The 9,478-nt window shown below is 39.3% G+C and overlaps 1 long non-coding RNA gene across 1 annotated transcript; it reads left to right on the forward strand.

The window, feature by feature from the left end:
* The first annotated feature begins 8,623 nt into the window (after positions 1 to 8,623).
* On the forward strand, positions 8,624 to 9,478 carry LOC107718252 (uncharacterized). Its single transcript, XR_001637395.1, has 2 exons — positions 8,624 to 9,218; positions 9,386 to 9,478. It is a non-coding gene; the product is annotated as an uncharacterized LOC107718252 (long non-coding RNA).

The following is a 9,478-nucleotide window of genomic DNA, read 5'->3' on the forward strand; positions in this document are numbered from 1 at the left end:
TTGAATCAAATTCAAACCTATTAACATATCATTTTTGTAAACATACAGCATTTTATCTCATCTTCAAAGGTTGTGTCTTGTTACTGGTTCATAGAATAACAGTTAGATATCGGTTGATTTTGCAGAACTATAACACACCACATGCTATTGAAATGTAAACACGTACGTCGATTAATAAAAAATACAAATACTCTTATTTCAGCTTTATGGGGTGAGTCTTGTAATTGTTTCCTATAATGACAATTAGATGTTGGTTTTCTTCACAAAAGTGTAACACAACAAAACTATTGAATTGTAAAAACTGAGAAAGAGCTCTGGAAGCTTCCCAAAGAGTGTGCAGTACACCGCCCCCTAGAGGAATACATTGCAGTTGCTTCGACTGAGTTTGATATTTAGAAATGTGAATAAATTAATTAAAAATACACAAAGTCTGACATGCCAACTTTAAAGGGTGTGTCTTGTTACTGGTTCATAGAACAACATTTACATGTTGGTCTCATGCACAGAACTATAACACAACGCACGGTATTGAAATGGCAACAAATACATCTATTCATTTCTAATAAATACGCTCTTCTGTCCCAATTCTAAGGGGTGTGTCGTGTTACTGGTTCATGGAAAAACATTTACATGCTGGTTTTATTCGCGAAACTGCAACACAACAAAAGCTATTGAAATGTAAGGATTGAGCAAAAAGCTCACAAAGCCTTTCACAGATTTTGCAGTACACTGCCCCCTATAGGAACATGTTGCATTTGTTAAGACTGAGTTCGACATTCAAACTTTTATAAATTAATTAAAAATGCATAGTTTTCCATCTCAACTTCAAAAGGTGTGTCTTGTTAATTGGTCCAAAAAGAGCATTTCCATGCAGGTTTTACTCTCATTTGTAATTCAGCATACATGCTATTGAATTAAATTAAGATCTGCTAATAAATTAATTTAAAATGCATGCAGTTTTCTTTCTCAAATCCAAAGGGTGTGTCTTGTTACTGATTCCTAGAAGAACATTTTGATGGTGGTTTTAGCCACATAACTATAATAGAACACGCATTATAGACATTTAAACCAATGCATAATTTAGTTTAAAATAAATACAATATTCTACCTCAGCTTCAAAGGCTGTGTCTTGATACAGATTTCTCAAAGAACATTTTCCAGTTGTTTTCGTTGTCAAAAAAGATGCAGAAGTCACGCTATTGACATTCAAGAATAGCTTGCGAAACCTTCCAAAGAGTCTCCAGTATTACTGCCACCTAGAGGAAGATACTGCAGTAGTTTGGGCTGAGTTTGACATTCAAACCTTTAATAAATTAATTTAAACTCAATACAGTCTTCTATTTCAGCTTCAAAGGGTGTGTCTTGTTACTGACTCCTAAATTAACATTTCAATTAAGGTTTTACTCTAATATGTAATTCAGTCCCTTATTTGTCCTGAGCAGTTAAACTGTCCATTATTCTTCAGAAAAACTCTCCTTTTTAAACAAACATACACACAAAAAACAAAATGGACCCTTTGAAAATTTGCTAGAAAATTGAATTTTTAACTAATTGATGTATTGATTAATCAGCTTAATAAACAGTTTAATTGCCTATTCAGTTTCAATTGAATGTTTTCTCTCATATTTCTGTGACTAAAACCAACATTAAAATATTCTTCTAGAAACCAGTAACAAGACACACCTTTTGAAGTTGAAATAGAAGACTGTATTGATTTTAAATGATTTTGTCCCTAGCTGGCCTAAGCGCTAGCTCGGTGCTGCTAGAGACTTTATGCGTTTCAACATATAGAGGACGATTGAAACAAATAAACTGCGATGTGTGTTCAGTTCTACGTTTTAATGCTTTTCAGATAAGCCATTTTTTATACAATTATACTCATCCACAAAGAATTTATTGAAGTTTTTCGCGGCTGACTATCTGTCTAATACAGTGCTTCCCAAACAGTGTTGGGGAGTAACTAGTTACATGTAACGGCGTTACGTAATTTAATTACAAAATAAATGTAACTGTAATCAGTTACAGTTACTAAGAAAAATGTGTAATTAAATTACAGTTACTTATGAAAATGTTAACGATTACAAAGGGGATTACATTTGAATATTTACACACATCCACATACAGATTTAATTGATTTATTTCCCAAATTGCACTGACTACTCTGAGACATACGGCCCTATAATTTCCGCGATGCGGAAAACACAGACCACACAGCTCAGGACATGGCGGCAGCAACAATACTACAGCGAGAATAAAAGTTACGCCTTCTTTCTTTGCTGAACATTTGGGCAGCGTTAAGCGTGTTAGAACGAGCCGTTTTAGGTAGGCGTGGCTAACTTTTATAAAGAATATCTCTTTGGATTTGAGACTTTAGTGTTTGCAACTTTACAGATCTTCTTTATGCACCAAGAGCTTTTAACACTCCAAAGAGAAAGGAAAATTTGAAATCGCATCATATGACCCCTTTAAGAAGTCTGTAACAATACCCAGCCTTTGAAACTGAGGTAGAAGATTGTATTTATTTTAAACTCAATTATGTATTGGTTTAACTTTCTTTATTATGTGTTCTATTATAGTTCTGTGGCTTAAACCCCCATCAAAATGTTTGTCTAATCTGTAACATCTGTAACCCATTGAAGTTGTGTAATAAAACTGTGTGTTTTAAATTAATTTATTAATTTCAATAGTGTGTTTTTTGGTGTCAAACTTCTGTGAAAACAACAAGCATTAAAATGTTCTCACAAGGACCTGGAATAAGCCTACTGCATAACCACTAAATTATGGAATGATAATGATTTTTTATATTATTTTTTTTTTATTAATATATTTATTAATAGTAATAATATAATAATAACCACTATCACATATCTTGTTTACAATATTTCTTATTTAAATTCAAGTGAGCGTTATAAGTGTTTGTCTTTATATCTTTCAAAGAGCTTGGTGCACTATTTGCTCTTGTTTTGTTAATTGTAAAAAACATTCCGGTGGGAAAACATTCATCGTTTTATCCTTTACATGTACTTTGTAGACGGTCCCTAGCTGGCCTAAGCGCTAGCTCGGTGCTGCTAGAGACTTTATGCGTTTCAACATATAGAGGACGATTGAAACAAATAAACTGCGATGTGTGTTCAGTTCTACGTTTTAATGCTTTTCAGATAAGCCATTTTTTATACAATTATACTCATCCACAAAGAATTTATTGAAGTTTTTCGCGGCTGACTATCTGTCTAATACAGTGCTTCCCAACCAATGTTGGGGAGTAACTAGTTACATGTAACGGCGTTACGTAATTTAATTACAAAATAAATGTAACTGTAATCAGTTACAGTTACTAAGAAAAATGTGTAATTAAATTACAGTTACTTATGAAAATGTTAACGATTACAAAGGGGATTACATTTGAATATTTACACACATCCAGATACATATTTAATTGATTTCTTTCCCAAATTGCACTGAATACATGAGACATACGGCCCTATAATTTCCGCGATGCGGAAAACACAGACTGGTTCGTAGAATCCAGTCATAAAAACGGAATTCCTAATATAGCCTAACGCGGACAGAATATGCCACATTTTGTCATACAAATGGTATTATAATTTTTTTGTTTTATTTCACTATAGTATGTTTTAATGTATAATTACTTGAATTAATGCATAAGTTAATAATGTAATAGATTTTATATCTAATGTAATATTGTAAAATATTTATTGTAATGTATTAATAGAAATATTAATGTGATGTATAAGAAAGACAAGAGACATATTGTAAACAGTATAATTTATTTACATTTATTTCATTCTTTTCCATTATTGTATAATGTCAGTCTACCTGTGTGCGAGGCTAATGAGCACATGTACTATGTTCTCCCCGTGAATGACTCTGTGTGCCAGAGAGGGAGAAGCTGTCGCCTGTTGATCCACTGATTATTTCTCCTTGTTACAGATTGAGTAAAAGAAAGTGCTGAATCTGGTCGTGGTCGTGTGGTCTTTATGTGTGTGAGGGTGACCGGTCCAAACATGCTACATAAAATTGGTGCCGTGACCCGGATGCACCAGATCTGCAGCAGCCAATCGCTGGGGTTCGACAACGCAGAATCACAACGCTTCTGAAATCATTGGACAAAGACTTCATTGTTGACGTTTTGGTGGCGGTGTCTGGACATGTAACTAAACTCTCACTTTACATTACGCACACATTGGACTTTACACTTAGCACATATTGGACTGTTCCTTTTATTTATTTATTTATTTTCATTTCTGCATTTAGAAGTATACGATAACAGTGAAGTAAATTTTTCTTGTGTTTTTCATTAACAATCTACTGTTCGTGATATGGCCAAAGGGGGGTGGAACGAAGACTTGGTGACACCACACATTGGCAGGGGCCGTGGGTTTTTTGGGGTACCTGAGCCTGTAGTCGGCAAACCACGCGTTTTGGTGTATGATTCTGTGACCGTTCCGACCATGTCGCATAATGAGTCGAATAAACCAAAGTCTTCCACTCCTGCTAATGTTGGTTGTGACAATGTTACGCAGCAACTACGCGATCTCATTGGTGAGCTTGGAAACCAGATCGGTGATTCAATTGTTTCACGGTTGTTAACCAATCAGAATTCTGCATTACCTGATTCTTCTCCATCGTTTGAGCAGCAGCCTTCTGGGGCCATACCCCTGTCTACAAGCCTCGATCTGTCCAAGTTAAATCTGATAGTCAAGGCTGACATTAGAGAACCACAGATGTTCAGGGGGGACGGTAGCGACAAATGTTCCATCTTGGAGTGGATTGAACAGATGGAGGTGTATTTGTCTAAAAAAGGTTGCAGCAAAGCCGACAGTGTGGAAGAGATATTGAACCATCTCTGTGGCCGGGCAAAGAGCATTGTCAAGGTTAAGCTGAAAAGTAGCCCGGTTGTTGTACTCTGTCCTGAAATTGTCTATGAGGTACTGCGGCGCTATTTTAGCGAGAGCCCTGGCTCGTGCCAGCCGTTGGCCGACTTTTATGCGACGCAGCCGAAGAAAAATGAGCGCCCTGTTGATTTTTGGGTCAGGTTGAATGAGGCAGCCGAGCTAGCAGACGCTCACCTGAAAAGATACGGTGGCAAGATGGAACACATGAGCTCAGAGATTGCAATGATGTTTATAAGAAACTGCCCTAATTCTGACCTTTCCAGTGTCTTTAGGTGTAAGCCCATAAGCAAATGGTCAGCTGAGGAAGTCCAAGAGGCCATCGATGAGTATGAGAGGGACTGTAAGTCCTGGAAACCAGTCCCACCTGTGCCTAAGGTTGTAGTAAATCAGGCTGTTGTTACCGAGAAAGCAGTTGGAACTCATGTAGCCATAGGAAGCGAAAGTGTGGGTGCAACCTCACCAGTGTGTATCACGGGTGTTCACACTAAAGCAAATGAAGTCAATGAGTCGGGCACTTTAGAGCGGGTGCTGAAAATGTTAGAAAGGGTGTTGGAGCGCACAACCTTACCAGTTTCAGAAACAAAGCCTCAAACGTCACCGTGGTATCGAGCTTCTCCGTGTGCAGTGTGCGGAGACCGATCCCATTCGACTCGCTCACACTGCATGAAAGAAAAAAGATGCCTTGTTTGTTTCGAGTTTGGGCACCAACGTAAGCAGTGTCAGAACAGATGGAGGTGTATTTGTCTAAAAAAGGTTGTAGCAAAGCCGACAGTGTGGAAGAGATATTGAACCATCTCTGTGGCCGGGCAAAGAGCATTGTCAAGGTTAAGCTGAAAAGTAGCCCGGTTGTTGCACTCTGTCCTGAAATTGTCTGAGGTACTGCGGCGCTATTTTAGCGAGAGCCCTGGCTCGTGCCAGCCGTTGGCCGACTTTTTGCGACGCAGCCAAAGAAAAGTGAGCACCCTGTTGATTTTTGGGTCAGGTTGAATGAGGCAGCCGAGCTAGCAGACGCTCACCTGAAAAGATACGGTGGCAAGATGGAACACATGAGCTGTAGAAGTATAAGGTGCTCAGGATCTTGAAGCAGTGGGACAAGTTAAAGATACTTGATGGTTTACTGTATCGTGTAACCAAAGATAATCTGACAGGAAAGAAACGGTTGCAGTATGTGGTTCCCTCTTCTTTAATCACGCAGGTCATGACAGGCGTTCACGACGAAGCAGGGCACGGTAGAACAATGCACCTGGCAAGACAAAGGTTCTTTTGGGTCGGGTTGGAATGTGACGTTCGCAAATATGTTAAGTGTTGCAAGCGCTGCGTTGTCAGTAAAACGCCTGAACCCGAAGGCAGAGCTCCACTAGAGAGTGTGAAAACGTCAAGTCCAATGGAGTTAGTATGCATCGATTTTTGGACCGCAGAAAGTTCAAAAGGTCGTAATGTGGACGTGCTGGTCGTAACTGACCATTTTTCTCGGATGGCTCATGCTTTCCCATGTCGTGACCAGTCGGCAAAACAGGTAGCACGACAGTTGTGGGATCGCTATTTTTGTGTGTACGGTTTTCCTGACAGGATCCACTCGGATCAGGGGGCCAACTTTGAGAGCCAACTGATCCGAGAGTTGCTGCAGGTTGCCGTTGTGAAAAAGTCCCGAACAACTGCTTACCATCCAATGGGAAATGGCCTTGTTGAAAGGTCTAATAGAACCTTGAGCAGCATGATCAGAGCACTCCCGCTGAGGTCTAAGGAAAAGTGGTCCCAGTTGCTTCAGACACTGACCTTTGCGTATAACTGTACCGCGCACGAATCCACGGGTTATGCTCCATTCTACTTAATGTTTGGTAGGATCCCGAAGTTGCCCGTGGATGTGATGTTTGGCAACGTTGAGAGAGACTGTGACGTTGTTGATTACGACAAGTATGTGAAGAGGTTAAAAGATGACCTAAAAGAGGCACTTACAGTTGCTCAGAAGAACATTGATGCTAGTCAGCAACGTCAGACCGAGTTGTACAACCAAAAGACGAAAGGTCGTAACATTGAGTTGGGTGATCAAGTTCTGCTGGCCAACAAAGGTGAACGTGGAACAAGGAAACTGGCAGACAGGTGGGAGTCCACACCCTATAGGGTAGTTGCGCTAAACCCACAATGTCACATTTACCGCATACATAACACCAAAACAGGTCAGGATAAAACCGTTAACCGCAATTTGCTGTTGCAAGCAAATTTCCTTCCACTTGAGTTGGAGGAACCTGAATCATCTGAGGATAGTGGTTAATCTGTCCTTAGTAGTAGAAGTGTGTCAATGGATGATGTTGTTGGTCCTGTATCTGATTTGTGTTTTCGCTTTGTCTTAGCGAGTCGCCAGTTGGGTGGAAAAGACCACAGCTTCTGACTAGTGTTGTTTTTGGTGGCCTGTTTTAATTTTAGTTTTAGTCTAGTCTTTGTGTGAAACTGTCATTTTAGTTTTTATTAGTTTTAGTCACGTTCATACTCTTTTTAGTCTAGTCAAGTTTTAGTCAACTACAATACTGTACTACATCGATGTTTCCTGTCAGCTTGATTTCTGAGTGGACTTTGCTGTTCCGATGAGCATGAACGGTATATGAGTGGAGCACTCACATGGGCCGTGAGCGACTGAGTGGAGCGCACACGCATAGAGCGGGATAATACGCAGAGCGTCACACCACGTGAAAGTGAATCCTGAGCGGTGAACTCATTTTCGGCAGCCGGAATTTCGGTGCATCTCTAATTATTGGCGACATTAGAAATGGATATTATATAATAGCTGCTTTTTTTAACATTTTAGCAATTTAAAAATATTAAAAAATGATTTTTTTACACGGCACCCCTGCTCTCGACAGACAGCGGCTCCCCGGTTGGGAAACACTGTTCTAAATAATGCAGCGAGTGGGGCTTGAGGAAGTGACGTCGCCTGTGTCTGCGCAGTGTGACCTGATGCAGCTCCTGAAGCGATACACAGGAAACAGAAACACTGCAAAATAATAATAATAACGCGACTAAACGAGACGAAATAACGTTATAACATTTCGTTTCGTCTCGTTTTGGTCAACGAAAATGAAGAGACATTTTAGCATAGTTTTTATTTTGTAAACCACATTTAGTCTCGTTTTTATTCGTCAACGATATTGCATTATACATTTAATTATAGTCATCGTCACATGACCAGCATTTACGTTGCTCGTTTTCGTCACGTGATAAAGGTTCGTTGACAACGATATTTAGTCATAATTTTCGTTGACGAAAGCAACACTAATCATGAAGAGATCGCAGCTTCTGACGACCCTCAGCAGAGGTTGTCCTGCAGATCCGAAAGTGTTGAATCATTGAATGTAGTCCCCGAGTCATCGGGACAGGAACAACTTGCTTCAAAGAATGATTGTACCAAGGAGAAAAGCAATGTAAGCAGTCCAGATGAAGGACAGAGTCCTGATTCTTGCAGTTCTGTTTCTGAGGCAGTTTGCCATAGTGACCATTGTGTTTCACCTGTTGAAGCTGTTGAGCTGCCTCCTGATCCAGGGGAAATGAGAGTTCGGACCAGAGTGGGCAGGATTGTGAAACCAGTCAACAGATTGATAGAGAACGTGACTCAATCTATCAAAATTCTGAACCCAGTTGGTGGGGTTGTAAGATCTTTACTGAGATAAGTATTACAGCATTGTTTTTGTCATTTTGCGTTCTAGATTACAGCACATGTGAGTCAATGTATTTCAGTATGTTGTTCCAGATTAGAGATGAAGTTTCATCCGAGATGAATGGTGTTTAAGGCACCTTTTGCGGGTGACTGCAGTAGGCCTGATCAACCTGCCGTACTCGCCTTCCCTGTGAGTGGGAAACATATTTTGTTGCACAATGTTTTGGATAAAAGTTGGTCTAATGACCCCAGTGTATACTATCCCTGTAATAGTCAAAATTTGTGAAGTTCAAGGGGGAGAATGTAACTGGTGTGAATTTATTGACTTAATTTAATTTGCTTTCTTTTCTTTCCTATATTGTATTATTATTATTTTTTTATATGCTGTTTATACCGTTATAAATTCTATGTGTTTCATAATAAGAATGGGTTAATGAACTCCACGAAATTTTGTTCCTCTACTATTGTTCGCAAGTAAAAAAATATAACGTTAAAGTCACGTAACTTTTCTTTGGGATTTTGTCTGGGGAGGGAATGATATCAGTGGAACACATCCGTGGTTTCCCCGCATGCGAAATGTGATAGCCTCAGTCTACCTGTGTGCGAGGCTAATGAGCACATGTACTACTCTGTTCTCCCCGTGAATGACTCTGGTATGGCGATGTTTTTTGTCTAAAATGCATATTTATCGCTGGATGAATGTAATTACTTTATACTAGCACTCGATTGTGCTAGTTATAATGTAAATGTATATTTTACGGTGTTATTTAACTTAAACGGTGTACATTGTGACGCTAACTAATTAGCATCATATGTTTAGTGTGCCAGAGAGGGAGAAGCTGTCGCCTGTTGATCCACTGATTATTTCTCCTTGTTACAGGTATGTTGTTTAATTAGTTCTGTTTTATAAAAG

The sequence above is a fragment of the Sinocyclocheilus rhinocerous genome, unplaced genomic scaffold (assembly GCF_001515625.1).
Source record: "Sinocyclocheilus rhinocerous isolate Xijiao unplaced genomic scaffold, SAMN03320098_v1.1 scaffold4318, whole genome shotgun sequence".
NCBI lineage: Eukaryota > Metazoa > Chordata > Actinopteri > Cypriniformes > Cyprinidae > Sinocyclocheilus > Sinocyclocheilus rhinocerous.